We start from the raw sequence: 17,165 nt of genomic DNA, 5'->3' as shown, positions 1-17,165 counted from the left end.
ACCAAATACCGTGTTTTGTTATCATCTTTTTACTAGCACTTGCTGTTTACTGTTACTTTTTTACAACAGGGTATTTTCATATGTTTGTTATACTGTGTTTTTCTGTGTTCCTTTATATAGAATTGTAGATATTAAGAGTTACAATATGGACCATAGAAATCAATGGGCACTATATTAGACATCCTTACAACACAGATTACTATTCTAGCTTTTTATCATTTAATCAGGATACAGAAATCTTACTTTTACTGTGGAGGCCCTAGTGTTGTGTCTATGGAGAAGCTTCTGGCCGGTGGAGCGAACTGTATATAGGTGACATCACTACTTACAAGCAATTTAATACGTAATGGGTAGCTGTTGGCTGGTGGAGCGTACTGTATTTAGGTGAAATCATCACTTACAAGTAGTGATGAGCGAGTATGCTCGTTGTTCGGGTTTTCCCGAGCATGCTCGGGTGGTCTCCGAGTATTTGGGCATGCGTGGAGATTTTGTCGCTGCAGCTGCATGATTTGCGGCTGCTAGACAGCCTGAACTCATGTGGAGGTTGCCGTTTGTTAGGCATTCCCCACATGTATTCAGGATGTCTAGCAGCCGCAAATCATGCAGCTGCGGTGACACAAACTAAATCTTCAAGCACGCCCAAATACTCAGGGCCGGCCCGAACGTATAGGCGAACTAGGCGGCCGCTTAGGGCGCCGACCCAAAGGGGGCGCCAGAGAAAAAAATAGAAAAAATTATAAAAAATCTTTTCAAAAGGCAAAAAAGTTTTAGGGATGGAAAGAAAAGTGTACATATTTAAGGGCAAATATGACACAAGAGAGGTTGGTTGGGTTGGCAACAATTTTGATAGAATCTGAAGTTGCTAAACAAATTAATCTCGGTGACTTAGTGTCATCCTTTTCAAAAAAAAAGGCAAGGAAACAAAAATGTTAATTACCTATGGTCGTTTTTGTTTTGTGTTATTGATTACTTTGTATATATTTGTCCTATACAACTTCTCAGAAGATTAAAGAGTTAGGAGAGAGTTGTTGTGGTTTATTTTGCTCCTAAATTTATATCCCAAGTTTTCATCTACTGCCAAGAATAGTAGGGGCGCAACAAAATAGTTTCGCCTAGGGCGCCGTAATCTCTCGGGCCGGCCCTGCAAATACTCAGAGAACACCCGAGCATGCTCAGGAAAACCCGAGCAACGAGCATACTCCCTCATCACTACTTATAAGCAATTTAATACTTAATACTTAATGGGAAGCCGCTGGCCAGTGGAGCAAACTGTTTATAGGCAACATCATCACTTATAAGCAAGATAATACTTAATGGGAAGCTGCTGGCTGCTTTTAAGGTATCGTGGGAGCCCCTTATTTGCTGGGCCCTGTGCAACTGGAGTCTGTAAAACTGTGTTATGGAGCACTACTGGAGACAAACAAAGAGTTTGCTGGGACACAGGAAAGAAGTAGATGAAATGTAAGAGACAGAAGAGAGCTCGGTGTCTGTAAGGCAGCATGTCTGAAGTAGAGAGAGATCTGGCACAGATCGGTGACGAAGGGCAAGCAAGTGTGCAGAGTTGCAAGATGCTACCACGAAGATGCCAAGTCAGTACTTTGGTTTAATTAACCCTTAGTTGGTGATTTTTGATGGGGGTCTCAAGATCCGAGAGGTACTGTATGGTTTATTAAAATTGCACAAGGAGCCTAGTTAAAAAGCAGCAGAGAGATCAGTAGTAAAGAGCACATGGTGTATTGATGATATGATTGACAAATAAACTATCTCCACTCTCTATAAGACACTGGATCTGAGTTTAGAGAAGTGCTCCGGAAAAAAGTGGCAATGTTATAGGACTGTGCCTCCTGTAAGATTTATTCCTATTAGTTATCGTTCCATAGCTTGTCTGATCCACTGTTAATGATGAAAAAAATACAACAGTATTAAGAAAGTGTCTGTGCCTAAACTTATCATCCCGCAATACCCCTATTACATAGCTGGTCGGATTGCACAAATTATGGCACCCCAGTGGCAGTACGCAACAGACAAAAATCTAATTTCTCTTTAATGGACCGGTGATAATCTCCTGTCACACCTGTTTCGAGGCATGGCCACTAAGATGAAACATTATGAGTGGTGTTTTGTTAATGTAGCTTCACATTACATTTGTTTTGTCGGTATAATGCGCTTTCTTAATGAATCCCTTGCCGGTCTTGTTTACGTATCATTATTGTGCTTGTGCTCTGATTATTGGCTACTGGGGAAATCCAAGCAACCTTACAAGTTAATTGGACATCATGTTTGGCTGTAGGACACGATGCTTATCGTTTTGCTTCTGTACATGGTTTGTATTGATTTTAGGTTGCCGCCACAAGTACATACAGCGTGTATGCAAAACGTAATGCAAATGTGAACTGCCCAGAGCAGAATAAAGTAGAAGCCCTATAGTATAGAAAGCAGGAGATCCTTCTTCTCCTAATCATTTTTCATCTCTATCCTTATATCCATGGACTGCACAACCCATCCCGCTCCTGGGCGGACATTGTCCAATGCATTCTTTAGGAAAGTAGGGAACCTGCTAAATGCATTGCTGGGTCCGTATCTCCCAACCCATAGACTGCACTCATATGACCACGCATGTGTAGCCACCTGTCACGGGGATACCATGACAGAGAGTGGTTTCCTCTATTTCAGGGGTCAGAAAATTGCATCGTTTGTCTACACGCACTCCAGCATTGGTTGGATCTGTTTCGCTTTCCAGTTAGCTCTGCAGATTTCTCTTGTTCATTGGAGTTAATGATTAAACACTCCTGCTTGTCTCATAAAACCTTCTGCCCTGAGTTCTCAGCTGTTCTGATTTCGCCACTCCCCTCTGGTATAAGTACTCACCTCTCAGCTTGGATAGTTGGCAGTGACAGCTTGCTATACTTTGGAATTGGTTTGGAGCTGTGAGCCGTGGAAAGAGAAACAATTTAGGAAACATCTCTTGAGATTGCTGTTTGGAAGATTGTCTGGTGCTTCATTTTCCTTATCTTCCTTTTTGGTTTGTCTCTCTTCCTTTCCCTTTATATACCATTCTATAGACTGGATGCGCTTAGAGTGATTGCTGTTTTCTTTTACCCTTTTCTGTTTCCCTTTGTGTCTGTATTATAGAGCAGGACTAGTATACCTGCTGCCCCATGCACCATCGATGGCCATGCTTAAGGCAAGCTAGGGATAAGAACGAGATCGCCGCACAGGGTGAAAGAACCTGTCTAGGGATGTCAGGGAGCTTAGGGTTGTACAGGGTAAGTTTTAAGGGCTGTCCCTCTAATTTTTCCCTAGTGGTAGTGCTCCCTTTCCCATCTGTCTTGCCTTGCGCTGTCTGGCTCCTTGGTGGAGCGTGACACCACGTTTCCTGTTCACCAGGAACGGGAAAACTGGTATCCATGTTAGTCTGATGTCTGATGTCTGTACTCTGATTTTTCCCCTGACTTTAATTCCATGTAGCACACTTCAAATTGACTGTATGCATATTGATATACACATGCTCCTCACACCTAGTCTTATCTGCCCATCCTGTCCTACCTCTTTCTTCAACTCTGATGCTAGTCAAATGTCCCATTAACTGCAATCTGTTAATTGCCCCCTGGTGTGAACCGTCCTCCTCCCTCCCTCACCTGGCTTCAATTCATGGACATTTGAATGGTATAAGTTGAAGAGAGCAGGTCAGATATGACCTTGGTCAGATGTGACATCATTTGAAGTGACATATTTAGAGTGATAGATGAGAAATATACAAGAAATAGTCCAGAAATCGATCAGACAGTAAGAATAACCACTGCTTTCTTACTGTACTTGTTTTTTTTTTTTAACCCTGCCCTTCAACCATGCTCACACTTGCCATCACCGTTTTTGCTCCAATAATCTTCACTCTCCTTCGCTATCCCCAAACCCCTGCAACCTTGAACCAAATAACAATCTCCCCCTCTCTCTTACCCCCCCCACCTTGCTTCATCTGCAAACATACTCCTTAACCTCAGACCTCTCCTACTAAAATAGAATACAAGACAATCACTCTCCTTAACCCACCTGCTTTCCTTTCTCTGCTTCTCCACACTGCTGGTGACATATCCACCAATCCTGGCCCCCCCCTGCCTCATACATCCCACTAATCCCCACCCCTATCTTTCTCACACCAAGAGAAACTACTGCAATCCCTCAAACTTAAAACCTGCGCCACTGACCCCCTCCCTCCCGCACCCTCTTTCTGGAGCACTTTGGAATGCTCGCTCCATCTGCAACAAGCTCCACGTGATCCACGACCTCTTTACCTCCTGCAAACTTTCCTTCCTGGCCCTCACTGAGACCTGGCTGACACCCCCTGACACGGCCTCCCCGGCCGCACTGAGTTATGGCGGCCTACACTTTACCCACACTCCTCGCCCTGGCAACACACAAGGTGGAGGAGTGGGTTTCCTCCTTTCTAAACACTGCTCCTTCAACCCTATCCAACCCCCACCCTCCCTTATTCTCCCTTCTTTCAAGGTTCACTCTGTCCGTATTTACTCTCCCTCTAATCTCCAAATGGCTGTCATATACCGACCACCGGGCTGAGCCACTGCCTTCATCGACCAATTCTCCACCTGGCTCCTCTAGTTTCTCTCTTCTGACATCCCCACCATCATCATAGGGGACTTCAACATCCCCATTGACACCCACAAGCCAGCAGCCTCCAAACTCCTGTCACTTACCTCATCCTTTGGACTTACTCAGTGGCCCTCCACAGCGACCCACACAGATGAACATACATTAGACCTCATCTTCACTCGCCTCTGTTCCCTATCTAATCTCACAACCTCTCCCTTCCCCTTATCTGACCACCATCTACTCACCTTCTCATCCTTGTCCTCCTCACCTGTCCACTACATGTCCAGCCACCAGCACATCCTCGCAGAAACCTCGCACACCTAGACATCTACAGACTCTCAGACCCTCTTCTACCTCTGTCCTCCATATCTTCACTCCACAACACAGACAGTGCCACCGCTTTCTACAACGCCACCCTCACATCAGCCATAGACTCAGTCGCTCCTCTCATGCATGGCAAAGTACGACAAACCAATAGGCAACCCTTGCACAACAACCTCACCAAAAAACTTCGACAAGCATCCAGGGTCGCGGAGCGGCGTTGGCAGAAACCACGCCTGCCTGATGACTTCACTGCTTTCAAACAAGCTACACTCTCACCAGATGGAGCTTGTAATAAGCATGGAGGATTCGCTGCTGCAGAAACCTGCATCTTCTAACTCCCTCCTTGACATCCTGCAATCTGGCTTCCGCCCCCACCACTCCACTGAAACTGCCCTGACCAAAATTACTAATGACTTACTCACAGCCAAAGCTAACAGACAGTTCTCCATCCTCCTCCTTCTTGACCTGTCCTCTGCCTTTGACACAGTTGACCACTGCATACTGCTACAGATTCTTTCTTCCCTTGGCATAAAAGACCTTGCTCTGTCCTGGATTTCCTCATACCCTTCTGACCGCACATTCAGTGTTTCCCACTCCCACACTACCTCCTCATCCCGCCCCATCTCTGTTGGAGTCCCCCAAGGCTCTGTCTTGGGGCCCCTACTTTTTTCCATCTATACTCTTGGCCTAGGACAACTCATAAAGTCCCATGGCTTCCAGTACCACCTGTATGCAGATGACACCCAGATCTACCTCTCTGGCCCAGATGTCACCTCTCTGCTGTCCAGAATCCCGGAGTGTCTATCAGCCATATCCTCCTTTTTCACCTCTTGCTTCCTAAAACTCAACGTAGACAAAACTGAGCTTGTTATCTTTCCTCCATCTCACGTATCTTCTCTACCCGATCTATCTATTATGGTAAACGGCATCACGCTCTCTCCCGCACCTGAAATCCGCTAACTCTCAACTCTGCCCTGTCCTTCAAACCACACGTCCAAACTCTTGCCTCATCCTGTCACCTCCAACTCAAAAATATTTCCAGAATCCGTCCCTTCCTCAGTCCTCAATCTACTAAAACTCTTGTACATGCCCTCATCATCTCCCGCCTTGACTACTGCAACACTCTCCTCTGTGGCCTCCCTACCAACTCCCTTCCACCACTCCAGTCTGTCCTCAATTCTGCTGCCCGACTAATCCACCTCTCTCCTTGCTACTCCTCTGTCTCCCCCCTCTACAAATCCCTCTATTGGCTCCCAATTCCCCAACGAATCCAATTCAAACTACTAACATTGACCTACAAAGCCATCCACAACCTTTCTCCTCCCTATATCTCTGAACTAATCTCCCAATATCTTCCCTCACGTAATCTTCGATCCTCCCAAGACCTCCTACTCTCCTACACACTTATTCGTTCCTCACACAACCGCCTCCAAGATTTCTCCCGAATATCCCCCATCCTCTGGAATACCATGCCTCAAAACGTCCGATTATCCACCGCCCTCAGATCCTTCAAACGGAACCTGAAAGCCCATCTTTTCAGGAAAGCTTACAGCCTGCAATGACCATTCTGCCGCCTCACCACCACCTGAGCTGCCGCCTCATCACTACCAGAGCTGCTGCACCCCCGACCTTCTGTCTCTTCCCCACTATTCCATAGAATGTAAGTCCGCAAGGACAGGGTCCTCTCCCCTCTGTACCAGTTCGTCATTGTAAATTTGTTTACTGTTAACAATATCTATAACTTTGTATGTAACCCCCCTTCCCATGTACAGCACCATGGAATTAATGGCGCTATATAAATAAATAATAATAATAGTCTCTGGATGTAAAAATGAATATGAACTTCTCAATACTATATGACTGAAAGCGTTGTCCCATAAACAACTCTTATTACCTTTTTACAGTCTAGATGATAAATGCATGATTGATGGAGTCCACTGAGCTCCAAAATGGGGGATACAAATTGAAATGTGTAAACGGAGCATGAGTGAAGATTTGTCACCACCACTCCTATAGACAGACCATGGGGAAGTGGTCTCACCTGCACACCGTTCACACAGTTAAGACCTCCTTACTCAGGTCCAGTTAACAGCAGTTCCACTAACATTGCCACTAACACTTGACAAATGGGTATTCGTGATTCATGTGAGCTTCCATACCTAGTTATTTAAAACTCTTATTGGCCACCCAACCCCATCGATTCATACCCCAACAAAATAAACACTCCAGAGGTATTTGGATAAATTGGCCACAGCAGCCTTTTATTAAACATATAACATAACATTTTAAACACAACATCCCAGAAGGGGTGGTCCTCGAAGCCCCAAACCATAAAACTCAGATTTGATATTCCCAACTTGGTCCCCTGGTCGAGTCTTGCCTCTAGCCGTTAAGCACCAGCTCAGAGACACATATCAACCCACCTGGCCAGTTTCCATTACCATTAAGCACGGGTCCACTTTAATCCCTTCCACGGGATAATTCAATTACCCGTCCACTTGAATCCACCCAGGGGGGAGTCCAGGACCTCTTGAGATCCCCCCCCGAACCACTATTTACCAGCACCACCAACCTCGAGGACCCCCCCCACGCCACCAACATAAATGTTTTGATACCTCAAACATTTATGTCCCTCCACACATCAGAGCCTCTTTTCAATGTCCTCTGGTTCCACCAAATGCCACGTATCCAAACCGACCCTGTTTAGGCGGATCTTGTTCCTCTTCCAAAATTCCCCGTTTACCAAATTCCAACTCTGTGTGGCGCACCACAACCTCCCCATTCCTTGCCATGAAAGACAGGACACTGCTTTATTCACCTTGATCCCAGATTTGTTCACTCACTGAACAGACCTCGCTCCATGCCACACCTTTCCGAAAACGATATCATACCCAACCACCAAAACCTAGGAGACATAGCCATAGCTGCAACTAGAGTTGAGCGATACCGTCCGATACTTCAAAGTATCGTATCGGATGGTATCGGCCGATCTTTAAAAAAAGTATCGGTATCACCGATTCCGATACCGGAAGTCCCATTCAAGTCTATGGGACTTCCGGTATCGGAATAAGAAAAACCCTTTCCTGCCCTTGTACAGCCTCTCTGGGGTCTGTACGGGCCTTTCGGGGGGCTGTGCCGGCCTGCCAGGGGGTCTGTGCAGGCTCCGGTGGTCTGTGCCGGCCTGCCGGTGGTCTGTGCAGGCTCCGGGGGGCTGTGCCGGCCTGCCGGGGGGCTGTGCCGGCCTGCCGGGGGGCTGTGCAGGCTCCGGGGGGCTGTGCCGGCCTGCCGGGGGGCTGTGCCGGCCTGCCGCTGGGCTGTGCAGGCTCCGGGGGTCTGTGCAGGCATCGTCCGATGGGACTACAAGTCCCATCGGGCGATGCCTGCTACCATGACAGTGATTGACACATTAGCCAATGATGGGACAGTAGTAGTCCCATCATCCGGCTAATGTGTTAAATGTAAAAAAAAAAAAAAAAAAAAAAATTACATGCTACATACATACAACATGCATACTACATACATGCTACATTCATACTACATACTACATACATGCTACATTCATACTACATGCAACATACATACTACATATATACTACATGCATGCTACATACATACTACATGCTACATACATACCATATACATACTACATGCATGCTACATACATACTACATGCATGCTACATATATACTACATGCATGCTACATACATACTACATGCTACATACATACTACATATATACTACATGCATGCTACATACATACTACATGCTACATACATACTACATATATACTACATGCATGCTACATACATACTGCATGCTACATGCATGCTACATACATACTACATACATACTACATGCTACATACATACCACATATATACTACATACATACAATACATTCATACAATACATACATAGACATACAGTACATATAACATAGAGTAACATACTTACCAATACTTGTCACATTGTTCCCCGAAGCCATTGTCTTTCCGGAATAAATATTAACATAACAAACCACAAAAATACTCACCCACGATCCGAAGCAGTCCACGAGTGTGTCCCACGACGATCTTGGGTAGAGAACGGCAGCATCAGATGATGCTGCCGTTCTCTACGGGCTGCAGGAATCCAATGACGGAAGGTAGGTATCCTTCCGCACTGTATTCCTCCGCCACTTAAAAAAAAAAAAAGTCCCTAGTCTCACTTTATGCCATTGCTGTGTGGGAAATTCCCACGCAGCAATGGCATAAAGTGAGACTAGGGACTTTTTTTTTTTTAAGTGGCGGAGGAATACAGTGCGGAAGGATACCTACCTTCCGTCATTGGATTCCTGCAGCCCGTAGAGAACGGCAGCATCATCTGATGCTGCCGTTCTCTACCCAAGATCGTCGTGGGACACACTCGTGGACTGCTTCGGATCGTGGGTGAGTATTTTTGTGGTTTGTTATGTTAATATTTATTCCGGAAAGACAATGGCTTCGGGGAACAATGTGACAAGTATTGGTAAGTATGTTACTCTATGTTATATGTACTGTATGTCTATGTATGTATTGTATGTATGTAGTATATATGTGGTATGTATGTAGTATGTATGTAGCATGCATGTAGTATATATGTAGTATGTATGTAGCATGCATGTAGTATATATGTAGCATGTATGTAGTATGTATGTGGTATGTATGTAGCATGTAGTATGTATGTAGCATGCATGTAGTATGTATGTAGTATGTATGTAGTATGTATGTAGCATGCATGTAGTATGTATGTAGTATGCATGTAGTATGTATGTAGTATATAAGTGGTATGTATGTAGCATGCATGTAGTATGTATGTAGTATGTATGTAGCATGCATGTAGTATGTATGTAGTATGTATGTAGTATGTATGTAGCATGCATGTAGTATGTATGTAGTATGTATGTAGTATGTATGTAGCATGTAGTATGTATGTAGCATGCATGTAGTATGTATGTAGTATGTATGTAGTATGTATGTAGCATGCATGTAGTATGTATGTAGCATGTATGTAGTATGTATGTAGTATATATGTAGTATGTATGTAGCATGTAGTATGTATGTAGCATGCATGTAGTATGTATGTAGTATTTTTTTTTTTTTTTTTTAACATTTAACACATTAGCCGGATGATGGGACTACTACTGTCCCATCATTGGCTAATGTGTCAATCACTGTCATGGTAGCAGGCATCGCCCGATGGGACTTGTAGTCCCATCGGACGATGCTTGCACAGACCCCCGGACATCAGCACAGCCCCCCGGCAGGCCGGCACAGCCCCCCGGCAGGCCGGCACAGCCCCCCGGCAGGCCGGTACAGACCCCCACAGGGTGCACAGACCACCGGCAGGCCGGCACAGCCCCCCGGCAGGCCGGCAGAGACCCCGGGCAGTCCACACAGCCCCCCGGCAGGCCGGCACAGCCCCCCGGCAGGCCGGCAGAGACCCCCGGAAGGCCCGAAATGACGGCGCATCATGATGCGCACACACCGCGCATCATGATGACGTCAGGCCGTCAATCAACTGAACTTCCGATTCCGATGCCGAATTCCGATATTGAAAAAATATCGGAAGTCGGTATCGGAATTCCGATACAGCAAGTATCGGCCGATACCCGATACTTGCGGTATCGGAATGCTCAACACTAGCTGCAACATATCAACTTCATATCCTTAATCACATCCCTGCAGGGCCTTTTCCAAAAACCAATCTGTCCCAGATGAATTTCCAGTACATCTGAAGCTTGGGCCCAAGCAAACAAATCTTTTAAATTTGTAACTGTTTTCAAACCATCCCCCCGCCTTCTGATCCACCGTGAGACCGCTAGATTCCTTGGCACCCAATCTGCCAACTATCTAGGCAGACCGCTGCCCTCAATGCTGCCCAGAAGACAAATGAACGTCCTATAATCCACCAGCACAGTTATCCATACTTAAACAAATCAACGCTGGACCAACGTACTATTAGAACCTCACAGACTCCCAACGGCCGATCCTCTTCGTCACTTCCTAGCCTAAGCCTCTCCTGACTGTCTCCATGGCTGCTCCCATCAGAAGTTAATGCCCTTTGTAATCCTCAAAAAGGATAACTTCCTAGCCCAAACACCTTTTTTATTGCCTCAAATTGAAAATGTGACAAAAAATAACCATCCTTATGTATCAATAACAGGGCTCCCAACGCGCCCATTATCCACAGAAAGAACTCTTCATATAAATCCACTTAACATATAAGGAGAACTAACCACATCAAACAACCTTGCAACCTTTGCCTTTGACATCCGTTTTGGAGGTACAGATAAATGTCGTCCCTCTGTTCTCAAACCCATTCGCATCCCATTTCCGCATCACTCCTTCCCGAAATCTAGAAGGACCAACGAACTCCCTCAATTGAAAAGAAAAAACCCAAAATAAGGTTGCTAGGAAAGCACCCTGAAAAGGAGGTAACTCCCGTGAAGAGGAACAGACATCCACTAGCTGGTTGACAAAATCAGTAAATATATGATAAAAAACCAGCCAACTTCCATCCCATACCCTTAGACCAGAAGGATTTTTGCTAAATCCTAAATACCACTGAACTTAAAAATTCAAAAGCTATATCCGACATGAATTTATTCAATTTAGGAACAGACCAACTCTTCTCCCGACTATACCCAACCAATAACACCGAATTGCTCTCCTCCTCAAACCCTTTGCCCAATGCCGACCTCCAATTCTCCCAATTACCACATGCCTAAACATATTATGTCCACATACATTAAAGACCTAGACAATAAATCCCTTACTGCCATTACTGCCTGATGGAAAGTTCCAGCACTCCACCGGACACATCCACCTTGTTAACTCGCTCCTACTGTGGACCAGGAAAAGCTTCAAGAATAGAATAGAGTAACTCACGCCACGCCCAACTTCAGCTGATAACCACGAGTCAAATTAGGCCCAACCAAACCGAATGCTGTAACACCCTGTCCCAATGGCCGCTCGGGAGGAGGAAAGGAATTTTAGGGGCCTATCCTCCCAAACCTTTGAAATCGAAACCAAACCGAATCTTCCACCCTGAAAAGAACTCCATTAACCTACAATGATAGTTCCACCATGATTGGGAATACCTGACCCAAACCCGATTATACGCCAGACCATTATTACTCTCCACATTTGGCCCTGACTCTACCAACCACCATTACTAAACCAAACCCTTTGTCCCGACTCTACCAACCACCCAAACTGAAATGTACAAATCGAAACCATGCTGACCCATCAAGCCAACAAAAGGACCTAAATCCACCAGTGCAATCCAGATGGACCTGCTATTATACAACTCTCTTTTGAGGCAAACAAATGTGTAGACACTGTCGCCATAGATAGCCGACGGCAAAACACTTTACCCAATGGCATAATCTTACAGGCAAAATTAGCTTGTCCAGTGGAGATTGAGCCTCACGCAACGTCACCATCTACAAATTAACCGACTCGCTTCTGCCTTCATGTCAACCATCATTTTAACCGGTGACCTGCCGTCCAAGGCAAATTGTATCAATTTTATACCCAAGAAAAAAAACAAAACTCAATACTGTCACAGGGCCCACCGTATTTTTTTTTTTTGGGCCACTTAAGTGGCCGAAACTTCCTGGCCATGCTCTCCATTGTCCATTATAGAATGAACAATCAGGATCCTGTGCCAAACCAGTGACCAAAAATTCATCCAATTAATGAATAGAGGAATTGGAAACAAACATCTCTGTAAGCGACCATTCCAAAAAACCAACCAAGCGTCACAAGAATATGAACATGAAAGGGGACACCCCATAAGTAGACAATGATCAACAAAGAAACCCGATCCCTAAAAAACAACCCAACCAATGCATACTATCCGTTTTGGCCTAGTTCCCTTTCAACACAACCGTACCCAATCCATAGCAGTAACAAAAGAAGTGTACAACACCAAACCCAACTGAGGGTCAATACCCTCAGTTACCGATGACCTTTACGTAAAAGAGTTGTGATGAATTTCTTTAAATGTACTAGGCCCCTCCATTTACCACCACATAAATCGTTGAAACCCTCAAATTGTTGAAGTAGAGCCTATTCAAATAGTCCAGCCCTTTTACCCAAAGCCACATCTTTATATAATTGTGTAGAAAGCAAAGCCCACTTCAAGTTTCGGTAGACAACCAAATTTTAACGTCGACAAGAGGAATCCTGAAAACCGTCCCTAAAACCCTCTCTTACCCGTGGGCTGCCGTCTCATGAAGACACCTATTTAGGAAACCTCTCTTCCTGACACAATGACCTCGACCCTTTTTTCAATTCCCTCATTATCTCCTTTGCTTTCTTCCCATGAAACACTTTACCACCCCATGACCTACTTAAATAATAAACGCTCCACTGCCACCAAGTCTCCTGACCGCTACAAAGTCCCGGTGCATACAGGAAACAATTTCCTATGCCCCAGCCTACCCGGGGCCCTTATCCTGCTTTTCACTGTCGGAACTGCTCAACATATTTAACCTAAAAAAAAAAAAAATACAAAACCCTCACCAATCATGTCCATGTAACCACAAATCCCAAGCAGTTTTCCGGGGACCTTTCGTAAATAACGATAGCTAGTATAGCGGATAACTGTACCCATTAGAGAAGATTCTCCAAATTAAATGATCCCTTTTTTTCCTCACCTCACGTTGTCTAAATTAAAACGTTCCACTTGAAGCAATGAAAATATCTCAACATATTGTCCTTTCCAAATCGTGTCCCCTACCCCATGTTTCAAGTGCACCCCCAAAGTCCCCTCAAACCCAAACCTCACCCTTAGCATACTCATCTAATGGCAGTGAATCCACATTTTCCTCCTCGCCTCCTGCCTTCACTAACAGGCTGCACTTCATGCTGCCTGACATCTCTTCTGGCAATTTAGACTCTGAGCCAGCTCCTCCTGACTGTGCCCCTTCTCTTTAGTACTGCTTGTTAGGTTATCCCCCTCTTTGCTCCACCGGTCAGCAGCTTCTCCATAGATGCAGCCCAAAAGCCTCTACAATAAAGGCCAGATTTCTGTATATGGATTAAATGGTTAAAATCTACAAGGGTCAAACCAGTTAAGGCATCCAAGGGGTAATCAGGAGAACTGTGATAAGACTGGCTGGATCACCTAATTGGCAGGACTACCAGTAATACAGGCTGGCTGGTGTTTGTCTAGGTTAGTCTAACAGGGTTGATCAATACAGGGTCAGGGACAAGTGAGTTTGTAATAGGTGCCTGTTTGTTAGAGAATTCCCACATGTATTCAGGCTGTCAAGTAGCCGCAAATCATGCAGCTGCGAAAACAGAAACTAAATCTCCGAGCACTTCCAAATACTCGGAGATCACCCGAGCATGCTCGGGAAACCCCGAGCAACGAGGATACTCGCTCATCACTAATGCTAACCTATACAACTGTTATGGGGCTCAAATTAAGATGATTCCAGCTCAAATTTATCATTTTGATGGTGAGACCTTGAACAGGACTCTCCTTCTTCTAAAGCTCTAAAGCATCAAAGTAGAGGAGTTTTTCACCAGTCAGCTCTCCTATAATTTATGCGTTGATGAACAAGCAAATGAGTGGTATGATCAAAAATGTGGAAGGAGACCCATTCTAATTTTTGTAAAAAAAAGTCCCATCTCTATATACGGTCCTGTATGATGTTCTCTATAGTGTTCAAGGGAAGAAACATGCATGGCATTTTATTTTGAGTCCCAAAATTGCATTAAAAAGTTATCTTTTGGGTACAGATGCCTAATCCAAAAATAAGGCCAGTATGTTAGATATAGTGAAACCATTCAAAAGGCCACCCCTTATATACACTGCTCAAAAAATAAAGGGAACACTCAAATAACACATCCTAGATCTGAATGAATGAAATATTCTCATTGAATACTTTGTTCTTTACAAAGTTGACTGTGCTGACAACAAAATCACACAAAAATCATCAATGGAAATCAAATTTATTAATCAATGGAGGCCTGAATTTGGAGTCACACACAAATTAAAGCGGAATATAATGTCCTTAAAACAAGTCAAAATGAGGCTCAGTATTACGTGTGGCCTCCACGTGCCTGTATGACCTCTCTCCTATACAAAGCCTGGGCATGCTCCTGATGAGGCAGCGGATGGTCTCTTGAGGGATCTCCTCCCAGACCTGGACTAAAGCGTCCGCCAATTCCTGGACAGTCTGTGGTGCAACGTAATGTTGGTGGATGTGTAGGGTTCGAGCAGGCTCGCAGGATGCAGTGACGAGACACGAGACCGAATGTGGTTTGTAGAATGAACTTTTATAAAACGTTAAGCCGCCGAGGCTAAGCTGAATCAGCAAAAAGGGGTATCAAACATTTGTCCTCACAGGGACTCAAAACAGTGTAACAATAGAACAATGCTTTTATATAAACTGGAAACAACCCGACTATTCCGGGTGTCAAAGGCCACGAATGACCAAACTAAGGGTCCTTATTTTCTATAGCGCACTTAACCTTCCAGGCGTCGCTCGGAATCGCAGATGCGACTGCTCAGGGATCGCTGATGCGGCTGCCTTGTAATCCTCAATATCCCGGAAGGATTTGGGCTCGACCGGTCCTGATGTATTGGTGGAACGGTGGGGCGCAACAGGCCCTGAAGAAACTGGAACGGTGGGGCGCTACAGGCCCTGAAGAAACTGGAACGGTGGGGCGCAACAAGCCCTGAAGAAACGGGAACGGTGGGGCGCAACAGGCCCTGAAGAAACTGGAACGGTGGGGCGCAACAGGCCCTGAAGAAACAGGGACGGTGGTGCGCAACAGGCCCTGAAGAAACAGGGACGGTGGTGCGCAACAGGCCCTGAAGAATCGGTGGAACGGTGGTGCGCCACAGGCCCTGAAGAAACTGGTACGGTGGGGCGCAACAGGCCCTGCAGAAACGGGGACAGTGGGGCGCAACAGGCCCTGAAGAGACTGTGATGGTGGGGCGCAACAGGCCCTGAAGAAGCTGGTACGGTGGGGATCTCCCAAGCGTCCAGTTAGAGGCTCTCGTCCCTCAGGCAAGGTCATGACGCAATCCAAAAACATAACGGTTAACAGACTCCGCTCAGTGCCCCCCCCAGTAACCGGGACGGGGGCTCTACGGCCGCCGATAGCGAGGTGGCACCCCCTGAGGCCGGTGACGACAGGGCCGCAGCTGTGGGAGAAGGTAGGGGGGCAGTGTCCTGGCCGCTGTACCGGATTGCTGTCTTGTCGCAGCGGTCGCCTAGTGTCCCAGGCCTGTCACACCAAGGAGGGAATCAGCGGGCGTGGCTTTTTCTGAACGTATGTGGGGAGGGACCGTCGATGAAAGTCTCTCCCGTGTCACCGGTCGATGAGTCCAAAGGTTTCCTTTTACAGTCCCCAGTTATGATTGAGTCACCGTAGGAGGCAAAAACAGAAATGCTAGCTAAGTCCAGAAAACCAGAGAAGTTGGCAGCTATCGGATTGCAGACCCCTGAACCTATCAACACAACTAGCAGTAGCCATGGGGGGTTCCTACGATGCCCTAGACCCCTCGATCACAGCCGGAGAATTAAATAGGCCTAAAGAAAGAAAGGGGAAATCTAAACTGCCCCAGAGCAGACCCCAAAGCAATAGGCAGCCCCCAACATATAGTGACGGTGAAGCAAGATGAAAATACTAACACAGACAGAAAGATAGACTGAGCAAAGAGGGGCCCAAGCTAACTAAATAGAAAAGGACAGGAAGGCTGCTGTCTGCAATCCGTAAAAATCCCTATGAAAATCAGAGCCAACAGACTGACAGTGAAAAAGGCCCTGAAGATGCTAGGCTTCAAAAAAAGCTATGTCAGTACTCAGGAATATACTGAAGACAGAGCTACAGGCAAAAGGAGATTCAGCTCACCCCAGCAGGGAATGGCAGAATACTGAAAAGCAAGGAAAACAAAAAACAAAACAAAAAGCTAACAAGCAAAACAGAAACTTAGCTTTAGAGGAGCAGGAATCAGACTGGTGTCCTAGAAGTCCACAGAGAAATCACCCGCAGGGCAGAAGGAGCGTCGGCAGCCTTATATCCAGTCCGTGACTCCACTCAACCAGTCATCCTCATTAGACTCAGGTGCCTGATAATCAGGCTCATTACCTTCCTCCACCAGAATAGGGAGTTCAACAGACCCCAGTAACGAAGGGGAAAATGAACTCACAACAGTCCCCTGCCTGTCTCTCCTCAACACACAGTTCG

The 17,165-nt window shown here is 45.8% G+C and overlaps 1 protein-coding gene across 1 annotated transcript in view; it reads right to left on the bottom strand.

Annotated features, from left to right (window-relative positions):
• Positions 1-17,165, bottom strand: part of KCNH5 (potassium voltage-gated channel subfamily H member 5) — a 554,666-nt gene that overhangs the window by 430,670 nt on the left and 106,831 nt on the right. The gene's annotated exons all lie outside the window — the stretch shown is intronic.

The sequence above is a fragment of the Dendrobates tinctorius genome, unplaced genomic scaffold (assembly GCF_039654945.1).
Source record: "Dendrobates tinctorius isolate UK_male_01 unplaced genomic scaffold, ASM3965494v1 ptg000006l, whole genome shotgun sequence".
NCBI classification, from domain to species: domain Eukaryota; kingdom Metazoa; phylum Chordata; class Amphibia; order Anura; family Dendrobatidae; genus Dendrobates; species Dendrobates tinctorius.
The sequence above is the reverse complement of the archived record's forward strand: the minus strand, read 5'-3'. Positions and strand labels throughout refer to the sequence as shown.